Source organism: Bacillus rossius, chromosome 10, assembly GCF_032445375.1.
Source record: "Bacillus rossius redtenbacheri isolate Brsri chromosome 10, Brsri_v3, whole genome shotgun sequence".
Taxonomy (NCBI): Eukaryota; Metazoa; Arthropoda; class Insecta; order Phasmatodea; family Bacillidae; genus Bacillus; species Bacillus rossius.
Genome location: NC_086337.1, coordinates 52,910,902 through 52,928,905, shown reverse-complemented (window position 1 = coordinate 52,928,905; position 18,004 = coordinate 52,910,902).

The following is an 18,004-nucleotide window of genomic DNA, read 5'->3' as shown; positions in this document are numbered from 1 at the left end:
GGCTGCGTGCGCCGCCGCTCGACCCGCGCTTCGAGCGTCTGCCGCCAGGGGCGCGCGCGCAGCTGGCCCGGCCGCAGCCCCCCCTTCGAGCCATCAACGGACGCCGCGAGCACATGGCACTATTACCATACAGACTGATTAAGGCTTTCCTTCATTGTGGTTAGCAACCCCTCCTCCCCCTCCTCATTTTCGACCACCCTCGCCCAACATTAAACGTACCGGGCATGATTTGTTTTTCTCCCGCGTAAATTAAATGTGTAAGTTCAACTCTATGGAACCCCGTGTATTTACCAGTGTGTAAATTGAAGTGTACTGCGAGGACGAACATCTATAATATCAGTACTCGTAGAGATCTATTCACCGGGCATTAATTTGTACTGATTACCGAAGAATGAACAAAAAAATGTTATTCAAAATAAATAAATCCAGTGCTTAACTAATCTTACTTCTATGGGCGCCATTTTATCTAAGCTTCGGAATGTATTAGAAACAGTGGCTATTGAACATGAGACTTTTTTTTTTCTCTCAAATAAGTCTAACATTAACATCGTACACAAATAATTACTTTACCCACTAGAAATATTCTTACAATTGAAACATTAATAAACATCGTAATAGTAAATAATATCGATAAAATACTTACGTTTAGTAAAAATGAATTTATTGGTTTTACTGACCACAATTTAGTGTATATGACATGCCTTTCCGCTCTCTGGGAATAAACCAGGCACTTAATTAATATGAAATCATAAAAACTTTAATCCAGTGTTATTTTTACAAGATCTTAGTGTGGCAACATGGAATGAGTGTACTAAAATCGACAGAAATGCTTAAAGAGTTTTATGATATCATCCCTAACCTATTTGATAAGCATTCACCCCTGCAGCACATAAGAAAGATGAAAGAATAAGAATGCACCTTGGATAACGTTGGAATCGAATGTTAAAAATATTCGCGAAATCAAATCTAATTGCGAATATTGTTCTCAGTGAAGTCGTATTACACTTATTTTATAGAATACAAGATAAAAGAAAATGAAAAATAATCGTTAACGTTTATAATGTTTGCACTGATTAAGTGACTAACAATTGAGTCCTATGTATAAATTCATTAAATAAGAATTCTAAAATAATATAAATTCCATAATATAAATATTGATCATTCATAAGAGCAAACTGAGTGCTACCTTTTGATTTTATAAGTAACCAACTTTATTCAAGCGAAGCATATATTTGTACAACACAAAAAAAAAAGCTAAATATTTTTTTGAGCGAATCTGTCTTACAATGTTTAAATCTCTGCATCACAAACCGAAGCTTAAAATAAAATGAATAGTAATTTTAGAGGCGAAGTCAAATCGAATATCAAAAGGAGCTTCCATTGATTCGCTTAGTCGAAGAATCGCACAAGCCTAGCTAGAATGTTGTGTATACAGATCTTGTGCCGCTGGTACTGAAGCTCTGTACCTTGTAGTCATTGCTGTCCTTTCTACGCTCTTTTCTCTCGGTGCACATCGTAAAAAGACGGGAAGCCTACAACTCACATAGTTTCGGTTCCCTGCAAGAATTTCCGAAGATTTCCGAAGTTTTGCGTTTTGGTATTAACGCCACTTCAGCCGCTAAATCAGAAGTTTCCAATGAAAACAAGCATGTTATGACTGACCTGACATAACCTAACCCTTCGATTTTTTTAATTTCAATTTTTGAGAGAAATCCGAAGTTGCACGAACGTGGTAGGGAACCGAAACTACGTGAGTTGTAGGCTACCGTAAAAAGACACGCAATGTGTCAGAGACCACCCACGCACAATGGAAATGGACCGCGCGAGCGTCACCGCTCTACTGAGCAGCGCGGAACCGACATAAATATCTAGATACCTATCATTGCGATGCGTGATTGATCTCTTTTATCTCGCTCTCTCTCTCTCTCTCTCTCTGCCAGTCGAATCGCAAAGATTCAACTGTTCTACCCTGTCATGGTTATTAGTGGGTATCACAACAGCGAAAGGAAATTTATTTGCACGCGCCGATAGGTTACGCGAACCATTTTCTTTCCCCGTGATTTTTTTTTCCTAACCTAAATTAAAACTAAGTGTGTTGGGGAGGGTTCCGGGTTAGGGAGGGAGACTAAGTGCGTCTCAGGCCGAAGCCCATACACTCTAATCATGCAGTGTATTAGCCATGCATGCATCGTGTGCTAGGAGGGGGATTGGCCAGCCATGGCAGCTATTAGCGCCATGACTAACTCCCCTCACTGACTATTCTAGACTAAAACTAGATAGGTTGGGCCCAGGTAAAACCTGCATAGACACAGGGAAAACCCTGGGCACATTCATGCGGGATGCAAAATTTCATGCATTAGTATCAAGCAGGAGGCTTACGGGAAAACAGAAGGATGGATCTGGAAGAAGAATTGGACAGAGTAGAAAAGAGTCTACCATGCGGGGGGGTTGGGGGCTTGGACATTGCTGTCCGCATTGATTTGGGCGGCACTGGTTGTTTCGGGGGCGACTTTAGTCGTTTCCCGCCGGGTCCCCGTGAACTTTCGTATGATTATGTTGTTCACAGCCATGCCGCTAGATGTCACCACCAGTAGGCGTGCGTTGAACAAGGCGAAATTGTTACATTATTGGAAGTATAAAAATAAATTTGTATTCTAGTGTAGATAAACTCAAAACAAACCAACGATCGCCACCTCCAATTTCAAATATAGAACTTTTTGTAAGTCGAGGAGAAACTATTCTCTTAACATGCTGCTTAACAGAGTGTTTATCAGTGTGAACGCCTTCTATGATTCCAGTTTACGGGCGATGTATGTATATACATTTTTACGTTTGATTTCAAAAGTGTTCAGATAAGCCTGAATTGACTGTAAGCAAGAACAATACAATATTTGGAACTGTTTTGATATGAAAGCTTCTTTCATTCAATGCGCAGATAGCCATTTCTTGTTTCTTGTTAAAGTTCCAGTTTTTATTTGCATTAAAACATTTTGACTACAGCCATTTTCGAATTCAAGAAATAGGGGATTAAGATTTATGTTTAAGAGTGAGTAAGTACTTACGTCACATGTCAGCAATGTTTCGTACGACGAAGCCGGAAATACAGGCTTGCCTATTTAGTTTAGACGTTCTTTTGTTTTTTTCTGACAGATATCGAATTATATACACTCCATGTTTTTTCACTTACTCACCAACAAAATAACATGCCTGTACTTATTATTAATCTAAGTTTACAAACGTATTTTTGAGCGTTTAATTTTGAGATAGAAGGAAAAAAAAAAAGAACAGCATCAGAAAATTATACGGAACTACTTGAGGAGTTGGCACTTACAGCTCTTACAGTTCCATAAACTAAGATCCCAACTACAGAAAATATTTACTACCCTAACTTGGTTATATGCGTAATAGATTTGGGACCCTAAATGGCGATTTCAAACAATGCTTGCATCTGGAACATGCAGAACCTAGCGACTCATTGAAACCCTATAAGACAGTATTGAAAAAAAAAATTCACACACAAATATACATATGTTATTTTAATTTTATTTTGTTTATATTTTTTTGGTCAGAAAGAAATTTGATTCTTTTTTTTTTTTTTTTTTTGTCTTTTCCCCTAAGGTAAATGCAGCACGGATAACCTTGATAGTTATGCAATACCACCAACAGGACAGTAACAACAGTTGTCGCCTTTCGAGACGTTGATATCAAAAGCTTGTGAAATTAGAGAGAAATAAAGACGAGACTGCTTAACACTAAGAAAAAAATATATGTTTTATCTCAAAAATAATCCTTTTTGTTTAAACTAAATATTCCAGTAAAAAAAAAATAGTTTGAACTGGTTTGACATTTTTAAAACTAATAATTGTAAAAAAAAAAATCAACCTTTTTTTTCTCTCAGTATGTAATAGTGTGTGTTTCCGCGTGAAATATAAAATATTTTTACGCCAGAGATGTGCAACCATTTAACATCGGTATGAGCGAATTCATGTGTACTCATGTTGCAAATAAACTTATTATACGGAACTCTGAAACGAAATTTAGAGTAGACTTCTTTAAAATAATGCCGAGAGTGATACATTTATGAAAACTATGTTTTCAACTAGTTTTGAATATACAATCGCAACTTTAAAAAATATCAACAATTTATTAGCCAGGAAAATGGTGTTGGAACAAACATGGCGTTAACATTTTGTTGATTTCTATAGCATTACGAAAGCGGCACTGTCTTTTCAGTATTTTTTTCAAACTAACAGTTGCGGTCTAATGGAATCATTAAACTGTCATATTTTCAAATATATTATAGCTCAAAGTATACGTAGATATATTTGTTTTTGCTTAAACGACAGCTTTAAGTTTTAAGACTTGTTGACGGGTCACTCCAAAGGTGCTATGAGACAATTTCCGGGGCGGGACTTGGAAGGTGTATATAAGATGGACGCGGACCTGCGAGGTGATTTACAGCACACCGACAAGACTCTAATGCACACCAACACGACACTACATCACGCCAGTTAGCCGATCTAACTGGTGGGGAGCTTCACTCCCCCCGCCGAATTAGGTACACGTAACTTTTCTAGCATTACACAACCTAACCAGCGCACACACAGGCCCGTGTGCCAAACCTATCCCACAAGACACGCACCCCCGCCGTCGATCCAAATGATTCTTCACCAGTGTGGGGTGCACCTGAATTACTATGCACTTGAGCGAGTTATAGAAACTTCGGTTTCTGGCCTCGCCCACGCTTACTGCCCCGGATGGCGATATGATGAATCGGCGGCGAGGTGATTTGTGGGAGTGGGGGAGGGGGGAAGTATACGAGGCTGGTGACAATACCGGCGACTCCTCGGGCAGTGAAGTGAACAGGGTGAGTGACTAGAGCGGGATTCGGGTGAGTAGTGGGAGACAGTGTGTTGTGACACAGGTGCGCGGTAAGATACGAGCAGTAGAGAGAGCCACTGTCTAGCCCAGCTCCAGTGGGGAGAGTGAATAGTGGACTCAAGTGAAATAGTGATTAATTTTTGGACAGATTTTAAATTAACATAATTTAATCAATAGTTTAAAAAAATTGGTTGTCTGTAAAGTCGGTTTACGGACGATAGTTTAACGTGACAACGTCATAACAAGACATTGATTAAATGATTGCATACTTTTATGAATAAAATTGAATCATTTTTATTTTAATAATAAAAGAATAAATACTTGAAATTATACTAGTAATCAGATTCATTTTATTACGTACATTTGACGTAGAAATTATTTCATATTACACATTTATAAAAAAAGTTTTAAGTTTTCACTTCTGTCGATGCTGCGCAAGCGTAGAATGAGCGTAACGGGACACAGCGTAACAGGACAAAGTGCGTAACGGGACACTTTTTGTGTGTGCAGCCGGCGTTCATCGATTAATGAAGAAAACTTCTATTAATTAATTTGTTCTATCCGTTCGGACCTGCGAGGACTGTTTTTCTTCAACCTCCGATGGGCTTACAGACAGACAATTTTTTTTATGAAATCGGATATTCGCAGAAACATCTCTCAATGCCTATATCTCGATGAACGAAGTCTCTGGCAGCATCTGCTTTTTTTTTTTTTTTTTTTTTTTTTTAATTCGCAAGCGGAGAAATTACACACGTGCCCGTTACTAAACCAACCCGAACAAACAAAGATGTTCTCTATTCGTTTATTTCTTTCCTGGCGTTTATTTATTGCTTTATTTTGAGTCAGAGCGGGAGCTCTGGGTGCATGATACCGCAAGGTTTATATTTGCACAGTTCGGCAGTTTAAAAACTTTCATTTCAGACTGTCCTCGTTTCGCCCGACGTAACAAATAAAGTAGCTGGACGGGTTCAGGATGTGTTTAACTTGAGCGACCGCGGTAACAGCCACGCGGTCGCCAGCGGCGGCTGAAAAAACAGCGGTCACGTGTTTCATGGAAACTGAAATAACGTTTACGTTTGGACATCAGCTGGAAATTATTTGACGTGATTATTATTTTTGACGTGAAAACGTCTAATAAATCGATGAACACCGGCTGCACGCACGAAAAGTGTCCCGTTACGCACATTTTTCCGTTACGCTGTGTCCCGTTACGCTCATTGTACGCTTGCGCCGCATCTATCTCTCTTCCACTCGATTGGCCTATGCGTCCGAGGAGAAAAAAGACAGCGGCAGCACACAACTTACATCTACCCGTGAACTGTTTCGGCGACTGTTTATAATGTGAAGTGAAAAGTTAATGTGGTTTTCATTGCTTATTACAACAACAATTTCGGCAATAAGGGTTAATTATTCTTGCATTTTAAAATCTGATTACTAGTATAATTTCAAGTATGTATTCTTTTATTATTAAAATAAAAATGATTAAATTTTATTCATAAAAGTATGCAATCATTTCATCAATGTTTTGTTATGACGTTGACACGTTAAACTATCGTCCGTAAACCGACTTTACAGACAACCAATTTTTTTATGTAATAATAATGTTGAACCCGCTCAATAACGTTAAAGGTTTGTTGGAAGTAATTATATACAGACATATTTCAATATTTTAAGCAAAAACAAAAAATTCAAACATTAACATAGTGTTATTATATGTGAGCGTTGATTCCCCTCCCCCCACAAAAAATATTAATCGGTAATTTCCATGGTACTTATGGACATGTGACACCTCTGGCCTTCCACATCTCTGCGCGACTTTCGAGCTCGTATCTGCCGCGAGGCGTGCAATTAGCGACCAATTAGCGACCAATTAAATTTACGTGGCCATTTCGCAGCTGAGTGGACGAGCGGCTCCCTAACCGAACCCTACTGTCCATCGGCATAAACTACAACAGCGACGTGACGTCACGGATCGGAAACCCCGCTGACGTCACGTTTTCCTTGGACGCGGTAAAAAAAAAAAAAAATTGGTTGTCTGTAAAGTCGGTTTACGGACGATAGTTTAACGTGTCAACGTCATAACAAAACATTGATGAAATGATTGCATACTTTTATGAATAAAATTGAATCATTTTTATTGAATTATCACTATTTTGTATGGATACCAAGAAGGAGTGAAATGAAATCGACAATTCAATTGATAAATTTACTTTTATTTGCGCTCATTAATTCAAATATGTTTATTACTTAAACGAAGAGATTCTTTTAACTATAACTTTTATACATGTTTGCTATTTAACTTCTTCCAATCTGCGTTATTCTGTTAAGGATAGGACGATGATAGGAAAAGTAGGAAACGAATTTTCCCGGTCCCTAGCGATGACGAAGGGAGCTACCACACGACGGCCCGAGAGACCTCCAGCTGCTCGTCAGACGCACGCGACAGTTCCTCCGGAGCCGGAACTGGGCGGCCAGCACCTCCGGCTTGGCGGTCGTCGTCTGGAGAGGCGCCGTGAATCATCGTGCCTGACGGCCGAACCGCGGCCCCTTGATCCTGCCCCTCCCCTCCTGCAGGCGACCAGGGCCTATTTCCGGACGGCACTCAGGGGCCCTCCGACTCTCAACACGCCACGTTGTTCGCGCCGACTGGCGAGCGAGCTGTAGCTGATAAAAACTCTCACCAGTCGACATGACGATCAATAGAGACCGGAAAAATTTGCGAATTCATTTCGCGATAGGCTAATATATATATAAATAGTTATACCTCAGTGCTGCCTCTGCTATTGGCTCACAACTCACCTGGATGACTCAGGGCCAATGAGAAACGCCCAACCAAAGCTTTATCGAATCACAGGCTGCTACGTTGGGACGTCTCACAATACAGCAGCCAATGAGTGGGTGACATTTGATCGAGTGTACGTAGAACTATGGAGTTCATGCTGCATGTCATTAAACCCGCGAATTTTTCCGGTCCTCAACGATCAAGCACCCCCCCCCCCCCCCCCCCCCAATTCCCCCAACACGTGAGTGTGACGCTTCTCCGTAACGGGCTCCAAAATGTCGTATACTGCATGTAACTATTTACGTTCCATTTTACTCTAGCCAACAGATGGGCGACTTTCCTTTCAAGTGATCAACACTTCACTTGCCTACCCAGGGCAGTTAAACAGATTCAACTGATGCAGAGTTAAAAATAAGTGGTGTTGGGATCCCACCATAATTTATTATTCATGTCGCGCATGAAAGCATACCCCTCTTAATAAACGTAGTACTCATATTAATGATCGTATGTAAAACGGAAGCCATATTTGGCAGCTTCAAGTATCAAACTTCCATGCGTTGAACTTCAGGAGTGAACGATCTTTTTTTTTTTTTAATCAATTGTGATATAATTTTATTATGTAAAAATTACATTTTTTTTGCAAAAATATTACAGATTAGTGGGGACCGGACAAATTAGCGGGTTTAATGACCTGCAGGACAGACTACACAATTCTCTGCATACTTGGACCAAGTCACCTGTTCATTGGCTGATGACTTGGGAGGCGTCTAAGCTGGGTAATTTGTGATTCGATGAAAGTTTATAATTGGCAAAGCGTCCACCAGATTAACAGTGAACGAATTATCTTAATTTTATTTTAGCCTGTCACGAATGAATCCCAGAATTTTTTCCGGTCGCTAACATACCGACCTCTAAATACGAATATCCGATGTTTTTTTTTAAATTGTGAAATTTACTTATATTATGCAATTAGTATTGCAAATAATTTATAACACAATTTAAGTGCTATAAAATTATTACGTATAAGATACTTTTAAAAGTATCTTAGTGTAATAAAGGTTGTCACCCTTGCTTCGCATGCTGCGAAGCATTAGGTCGTTCAGCGCTTGCAGACACCCTCTGACGCGCGCCTGGCCGACGAATGGACACCCGTGCAAGCGTGGCTGAGCCAATCAGACACGCGGAGGCTCTGGAGCGACGCCCCGGGAGAGCTTCCCATTGGCCACGCCCACGGCAACGGCGCCAAACCCGCGGAATCGCTTCAGTAGCGGTAGCGGTGTTGCCAAGTCTACAGGAGACACACACACACACGAAGTGGCTTACAGGGTGGAGATAGGAACCAAAGAACACCATTCAGGTTTGGACTGATTTTATGGTATAATAATTTTTTTATATTTCTAATACCGAAAATTGGCCTTCGTTAAGAAGATATCACACATTAAGACATTTACTTCAGGAATTCCACGCAATTAAATGCTATTCTCAAACGGGGACCAATTTTGAAAAACTAAAACAAACAAAAAATTGTTATGGTCTAAAAGCGGTTGTAAACAAGATGGCGTATTTCGAATCAACCTCACCCATCCATTGGGACTTTCTTTAAAGATGATGGACGATTTTCATGAAATAATTTATCTTACATAGAACTACAGAAATATTGGTTGAATGTATTGGTCAGCTGCGAAAACATATAAATCGTAATTCTATCATGTGGCCATGACACAGTTAGAGAAATGTGTAATTTTAAATATTTACACGTTCCTGGATTTTTAAAAATACCTTGCTGCAGAATTATGGAACGAAAGATATTGTTCAGTTTCAAAACTTTAGGAAATCCTCTTGAACGATATTAATGACTAGAAAACTGAATGAATGACCCAAACATGGTTGGCGAGACCAGATTAAACACATTCCTGGCGTGGGACATGAGTTATCGTTAATGACGCAAGCAATATAAGCATCGCGATGTTATTCTTGTTGTCTGTCACACGCTCGATTCAAGAGTCCCTTAAGGGCCCCCTTCTTCCCTCCCCCCCCCCCCCCACCAACCCGGACACACATACGGAAGAAAAAAAAGCAAGGTGATTTGAAAACTGCTAAAGATATCCGAGAGGTGTCGTTTCACGAAAAGCATTTAAGAAAGAACTGAGCACGGATGAGTGATTATGTTTACGTATTTAAATTTGCAATTTTTAGAAGAGTGAAAATGGCTTAAAAAAAAAAAGACACGTGTTTTCAGGGTCATTTTGGTGGATGAAACAGCTGGTGCAGATTCTTGAAAAAGCAGCCCAAGAGACTTGCGTCGCACCTTTTGATCTTCATTTATTCGCCATGCAATGTATTGGTAGGGACTGGAAAAATTCGTGTTTTCGGTGACCTCCAGGATAGACTCCGCGATCCTCCACGTGCGCGGGAACATTACACCAACCTCATTGGCTACTGACTCGTGACACCTGCTAACTGGGATGATTGTGATTCGATACCTCTTATGTTGAGGGTCATTCATTGGCTCACAGTCCTTCAGGCAAACTGTGTTCCAATCACTGAAGCGGCAATATGTTAAACGCACTTGGATTCTAGCCTATCGCGAAATGAAACCGCGAATTTTTCCAGTCTCTAGTTATAGGGTCACCGCTCGGATCTCACAGTTGTCTCGTGCGCGACGAGAAGACAGCGTGCCAGTCCAAGAGCCTATTAGGGCGACAACGCTACCAGAAGCACCAGCGACGCAGATACGCCCCTTGGCTTGGCCACCGTCCGAGCAGACACGCATCTGGTAGTATTCTATCCGAGCGAGTTAAATTAAGAACGTCACGTCCATGTCGCAGTTCCCAAAAAAAATCCACCTCCTCCTTCCCCCTTTTCCCCTCACCAAGCTACGAGTTGAACTAAAAAAATAATAAAATAAAAAATAAAAAAGTACAACATCCGCACTGGCACAGACAAAATGTCACGAAGAAAATTAATGTTAGCAAATAAATACCAAGCGACACTCGGGTTTCCTGTTACAGTTATAAAAACTTTCGTGGATAATCTATAGTCTCCCTCTCTCAAGGTAAAATTTAGGTTCGGGACATCGAAGTTTACTAATCAGCTAATTTTCATTAGCTTGTTCTGCTGTGAGGTTGGCGTTATCAGGATTAGCATCGTATCATTTATACGGTAACGAACTGTACCTGTTTATCTGAATCTTGCGTGCGTCTGCCCCAAGATTCGTAACTTGTAAGAGTTTAGACGTATCAAGTTTAAATGGCGCTCCTGGTTAGATAGATAACCATGGCGTAAAAGTTTGATATGTTTGTAAAATGTACTTAATAATAAAAATTATAAAAATAAACTTAAACCTTATACTTAATTATAATTTAAAACCGATGTATAAGATAAGTGACACTCGTACTATGGGGCCAGTATCCCATCGTAACCTCGTTTGTGTTATTTTGCCAATGTTCTCATTGCGTAGAAATTAAATTAAAGATTAAGTCAGATACATTTTGACTGAAAACAAAATTGTGGATGATGATAAAAAGAAGTCTTCGATGCAGAAAAAAAAAGAGAAGGGGGCGGAAGACTGCCATACTGGAAAACTACCATAATAATAAAGTCCGCCTGGCCTCCTCGAAAAAGGCGAAATAGTTACATAACGGAAATCTGCCATATTTTCTTATACACTCCATGGAATGAGCACAACGGCATTGCTCTCGAAGTAGTGTTGTTTTCCATTATGGCACTTTTCCTCCTGTAAACTGCCATAACATAAACGTACAAAGGGTAATTCTGTCAAAATTTCTTATACATTATATGGACTCAGGAAAAAACTATAAAATGTATTTTTAAGATCCTGAAATGCGAAGGAAATATTTTTGCGTAGTTTAGTTTGTTGGCGCAGGTCAAGCAGCACAGGCTCTCTAGGGGAGAGAAAGGCTCGTACATCGAATGTTGATGGGCTTTGCACCGGCTGGAAGTCTTTAAAAAAAAAAAAACTCTGCTAAAATTTAAGTATTTTTTTGTATTAGGAAATAAAGAATATTACTATGCGTAGCATATTATTCTGCTTCATTAAAACTGTCAGATAAAATTGAAATTCAGATTTTTGTGCCAAACTGCATCTATAAACTAATTGTGACAAATAAAATAACAACAAAAAACACTTTGACACACACAGATACATATCAATAACTTTGCGACAAAACAAGAAACAACATAATACAAAGATAGATAAAGTTCTTGTTAACTAATTGGTTGATTTGGTTTTCACAAAAATCTTAAACAGAAACTAATATGATGTATAGAAAATAAATGCGTATATGTAACACAAAAGTTAAAAATAACTTTTTGCTATGAATGTTCTACATTATTCAAATGAGTTATAATTTTTTACACATTTTATCGTTACTAATGGTTTTAAAAGTGTTGCAATTTGGAATTCTTAATGCAAACCGAGATATTATGTCTGAATCAACCAAAAGGTAACAAAATGTATATAAACAAAGTGCATCACTGATTGAAAGTCTTATAAATAGAAAATAAAATAGTTTATATAGGAATGTAGCATATTCAGTGTAATTTAAATGCCTGAAATTTTTGAATATTAATTTAAGAACTTTCAATTCTTTTCTAATTAAATTTAGTTGATGCAGAGGAAGTTATAAATATAATAATACCTAAATATCTTCATATGTTGGTAATAGTAGGTATTATCTAAATGTTGGTGAAAAAAAGGATTGGAATACAATATAATTCGAAGGTCTTAAAAGAGGACACAACGTTTAATGCCATTACTTACTATGTGATAATTCTGATTAATTAAATTAGTTTTTTACTAAATGTTATACAAACAATTCTATTGTAATTCGGAGAGGTTTGTTAACTTGAAAAATCAGACCTGGACAGTTAAAATATCTTGCTGAATAGTTTCACAAACATATTTCCTTTTATATATTTTCTTGATCAATTCTGATTAGAGTTGAAATATCATTTATGAAATATTAAAGGGTAGTTGAGATAAACTACTACTTTGTGGAACACCTAATACCATAAAATTGCATTTGCAAATTTGTAAGATAATTAAAAAAAATATATTATATATATAATATATACTACGCACTGCTTGACGAGGCCTAAAATTAATATTTTTTTTAATCATAAGATTGTGTTGGAAAGTATCAAATGCTGTAATAAATATAATATTTTATTTGTATCTGGATTTTATACTGATACACACAAACACACGTGAGTGTGTTAAAGACGATCCTGAATGAAAACTATGTGGTTTTTCAGAAATAAAATTTATGTGCCTATAAATATTTTTTCGTCAAAACCTTCTAAAATACTACATAACAAAGGTATTGGTCAATAGTTTGTGACTAAAATTTAACTGTCAATAATAATTCAAGAAAATATATACCGATAAATAGTTGAACACACAACATCGGTATACAACCACTCACTGACCGATACACACTTAATTCAAATATTTTATGTTCAAAAACTATTTTTTTTTTTAAAAGATTGTTTGAGTTTTATTTATTACATGTTGGAATGATAATAATACAATTATTAAAAACTAAGACGCTACAAAACTGGAATTTTTTTTTGCAAAACTCCGTTCCCCCGGAGAAACCCCCGGAATGGCCACCGCATGGGGAGCCCAAGAAAAGAAACGGGCTCCCCATTTGGAAGCCACCTGGAAGGTTTTTTTCTGTTCCACACCACCGTTTCTTTTGGTAGCCTGACTTGATACAAGGGATTGTATTCCTACCAGAGAAAATGCCGCCATTCTCTCTGGGCAATCCGCCTTGGAGGAGCCGGGGCGCGAACCCGGGTCCTACAAGTCACAAGGCAGGCGCTCTACCCCAGAACCAGAGTGGTAGAGCGGATACTTGCAGCCTTCTTAACACTGACATGATGTTATTCCACGAGTTTACTGTAGTTTCGTGTGACCTTAACACGTGCAGCAACATTTAACCTCGGCAACGAACAAATTTATGTGTTCTTATGTTGTTCATTCGTAATGAATTATGTAATTTCATAACAGTTAAATATAATTTGTATAACTTGTCTGGCAATTTTTTAGTTGTTTGCCTGCAAACAAACTTACAGTGAAGCTGTACAATTATTATATAGAAATATAGGCTAGTAAAAAAAAATATGTAAGAGCTTCCACTGTCGATGGTAAATTTATTTTGAAAGATTGTGTTTAGTTAAAACATGTGTGTGCTTACAATCATGAATTAAACGTATAAACATTTTATTTATTTGGTTTTAAAGCCACAGAAAAGTTACTTTTTAATATCACTTTTGGTTTTCTTTTGTTTTACTGTGTTTAACATGGGCATCTAATACTGGAAAGCTATCCAAACAACTGTTTGCAATTAGGCGTTTTCAAATTCTTAAATTAAATACTAAATGATAATGTTGGAGATGTCAAATTTAAAGATACATTTTCATACTGACATCGCCGGAATTTCAGGTAATGATAGTACTGACATTAAATCGATCAGTTTGTGAAGACTAAGAATTTAGATTACACTAGTTTTGTGAGATTTTATTACTTATTTAGAAATATCCCCATTATTTGAATACAACTATATTTTATTGGAACTTGCAGTATTTCTGAGTACAGAATTCATGTTAATAGCTTACCTCAGGGTTAAGCAGGAGCAAAATTGTTTTATTTCATACAATGAAACCCTCAGAAACTTAAATAGCTATATCATCGGGATTATTAAACATGAACATCTTGGAGTTAACAATCATAGAAAGTTTATTTAATATTTGTGCACATCGCAATTTAATTATTTGTAATTTTAGTTGTAACAAAAGTTGTAATATTGTGTTTTAAACATTTTGGTTGTGTAATAATTTTACGTGTAATAGTATAAATCACGTATTATGTTTTAACTGTTACAGTATCAAAAGTTCATTTAATGGTTGTGTATGTTTATTCCGCCCAAAATAATATTTCGGCGCCGGCTAGCAATGCAATCTCCCCGCACTTCCTTATCGTAGCACGTTCCGTAACGCTACGAGCGTTTCAATTGTTTATTCGCTACGCCACATTTCATCACGCTCTGATGACGTCATCGCTTCAACGCCCGTCCGGGGATCCGCGGCCTTCTGGGCGGTTTGATCGTCGGTTGATTCAGCTGCCAGCCAGCCTAGGGACTCCTGCCAGCACCGTGTGTGCTTTTACCAAGCGGCGACGATACACGGGTCTCGCGCGACACCAGCGACAGTTCACCTAGCGCCACTCTGTGCGCATTCATAAACTATTTTAGAATTTGATACGGAATGCTGGCTATCGCGGCCATTGTCTGAAGTTTCTTGACTTGAGGGTTTCAGCCTCTTCGGAAGTTAATAGATCACCAGGCCACAGTCAGGATATTGTCTCTATTAAAACCCACAATACCACAACAAAACTTACCATTTAGCAAATGAGTTTTTAAAAAATCCCTGAACTACCCCCCACCATCCGGTAGTTTCAGGTCTCACAAAACTGTGCATACTCAATTCTATGGTTATTTTTATACATAATAATTAATTTTAATTGATGTTTCATTCGATCGAATATTGAACAAACCTACTTTAATTTATTGTATCATGCTTATTATGTGCGCAGTTAAAACTGGGAAGCTATTCATGAAACGGTTTACTTTAACTATTGGAGGTACTGGGTCTACACAAATCACAAATACCAGTGTAAATATTACGAACCCAGAATTACTGCGAACACCATTTTGTGTTGTACAGTTGTTTTCGTGAAAAAAATGTATGAATTTACAAACATCTGCTGTTTCACGTGAATATTTATGTTCCATTTTAAAAAAATATATAATAATTAATTGTAATTTCAAACCAGGGTACTTCAACTTTAGATGAGACACCCGCTCCGGTACTAAAAACCTCCGTGGCTTGAACACACTAGCTTCGTCGCGGGTAAACGGACGGACACAATAAGGAATGAATCAGCTGAAACATCCGGCACTCTGTGGATAAGGAGGCATATCAGTTGTATCTGTGGACTTCAACCTGAAAGATAGTGATCATGTGATGATGTTAGCTCTGGGCCGAGCAGTGGTCGCATCGCATCCTGTTCAGCGTTCCCGACCAGGGTCACTAGATAGGGCCTGCGATGGCTTATTGAAGACTGTGGAAAAGACTTGTGCCAACGTGAGAAAGCTATTTTAAACTAAATAATTTTATAATTTTATGTTGAATAATTTGACTTTGATGAAAGAATCCGAATGCAAATTGGTATTACTTTGAGTTATTTAAAAATTTGAGATGGAAAAATTAAAAATAAAACTTTTGGAAGAAGATGTTGGGTGTTGCACTGTGAAAATATTAAGCCTAGAAACGATGTGAAAAATTTAGGTTTCCCTAATGATCCTGAAAGGGTTGTTAGGTTATGTGTATTTGTTGGACTTCAGAATAAGTTATTAATTTGATGGATAGATGATAACATAAGTTATTCTCCGAACGATTCTAATTTTAAAAATATTGTGGGAAGGAGGGAGGGGATTAAAAATATTTCCATTAATCTGGAATAAAAATAACACCCTAGATCCTATACAATATGGAGCCCTAGATCCTGCGGTATTGGGACAAACAAAATTACCTTCTTAAACAATAGCATTGAATTCAATTTTTGTACATACATTTAATAAATAAAACACCGTTCGAAAACTATTTTAAAACCATAATTTAAAATTTATGCATTCATAAAATACGTATTTAAAATACATTTTTGCATGGTTTATTTCACGCTGGTTGTTGGTATTATTACATTACATAGGGGCGGTTATCCGAGAAAAAAATAAGGAAGGAGTTTCAACCTGGGAGTGTAATCTCTCTCTACTTCTATACTCCTTGCTCCCGATCAAGAGCAGCCAAGCAGGACGGATCTGTTGAAACCGACCACGGATAAGCACTTTCCCCCGGCAGGCGAACAGTGAAATGAAAAAAAGAAATGACCCTGGACAACACCGTGAAAAACAGACGAACCCACCGTCTTTAGTTACTTTTCTTGTCGCGACCGTCATGTCGTTGGCAGGCTTCTGTGTCCGTCTGTACTGTAATATTTTTCTTACTAATTTCTTCCACAAAATATTTCTGTGCTGTTTTATGTTTTTTTTTTTACTTTTGAAATCGGCTGATATTGGCTTGTTTTCCGTGTTTTTTTTTCTTTTCATACAAATATTTTTTCCGTTATTGAGATTTCTTATGACATGCAGTTTAACCAGTAATTGCGGATGTTCATAAAAATCTACTTAAATAAATAAAAAATTAATAATCACTTTCTTCAAAATGTAATTGAAGGTAAAAGTCTGTGTCACTTAACTTGTCTCCAATTCGACAGTTCTCAAAGGTAGTACCAGTGGTACTCATTTCCCATAAAGTTACTTTCAAAGCAACACACGTTTGTTTACTAGCACCGATACTACATGAAGTTGTTAACGACTAAAAAACTTGTCGACAGAACAACGGCAGAACAAAGCTAGATCATTGGTACTACTACTGAGAATAGTCAAATTTGAGACAAGTTACATGAAGCAAACGATGTTAACCTAAAACACTTGGTGGAATTATTTTCCGTTATTACATAACGGCATCATTCTTAATTTAATTTTTAGGAAAAGTTTGAATTCATAAAAAAAGTGCCATATTTGTGATGTTAATTGGCCATTAAATTTTTACATTAATAACTTTCATCAGATATTTGGCACTTTCCCAAGATGTTTATAAACCGTAATTTTTTTTTTGATAGAACATAAATATTAATGTGAATTTACATATATTTGTGAATTTGTACATTTCAATAACGTTAGAATTTAGGCTTTGTGTTGTCCTAGAACTTTAAATGGTTAAAGTTATACTAAGCCCGATACAGCAAAATAAAGTCCAATTGTTGAATATTTGATTATCTTTTCCATGGTTATATATATATATATATATATATATATATATATATATATATATATATATGCTCGTACGAAATACTTAATATTATCTCGAAAAACATATTTGATGTATGCAAAAATAACTATAGCCATTTGTTGTACAAAGTCACAATATCTTTCTTGTAGTATTACAAACTACATATTTCCAAAGGGATCTTTTGCAAAAGTTCAGGAATTTTTTTTTCTGTGCAGTGAAGCCTACACTAAGCCCAATGGGCATGCATAGTTTCATTTTTTAACGTATGATCGACTGAATGAAGAAAACATAACTGCAAGTAATTTGAAGTGCTCACTTCAGTTGTAACCAGCTGTACATTCTCCTACATCCCCTCTGCTTCCCCCACCCCCGGGCACGAGCATCCGCTCCGCCGCACCCCCCCCC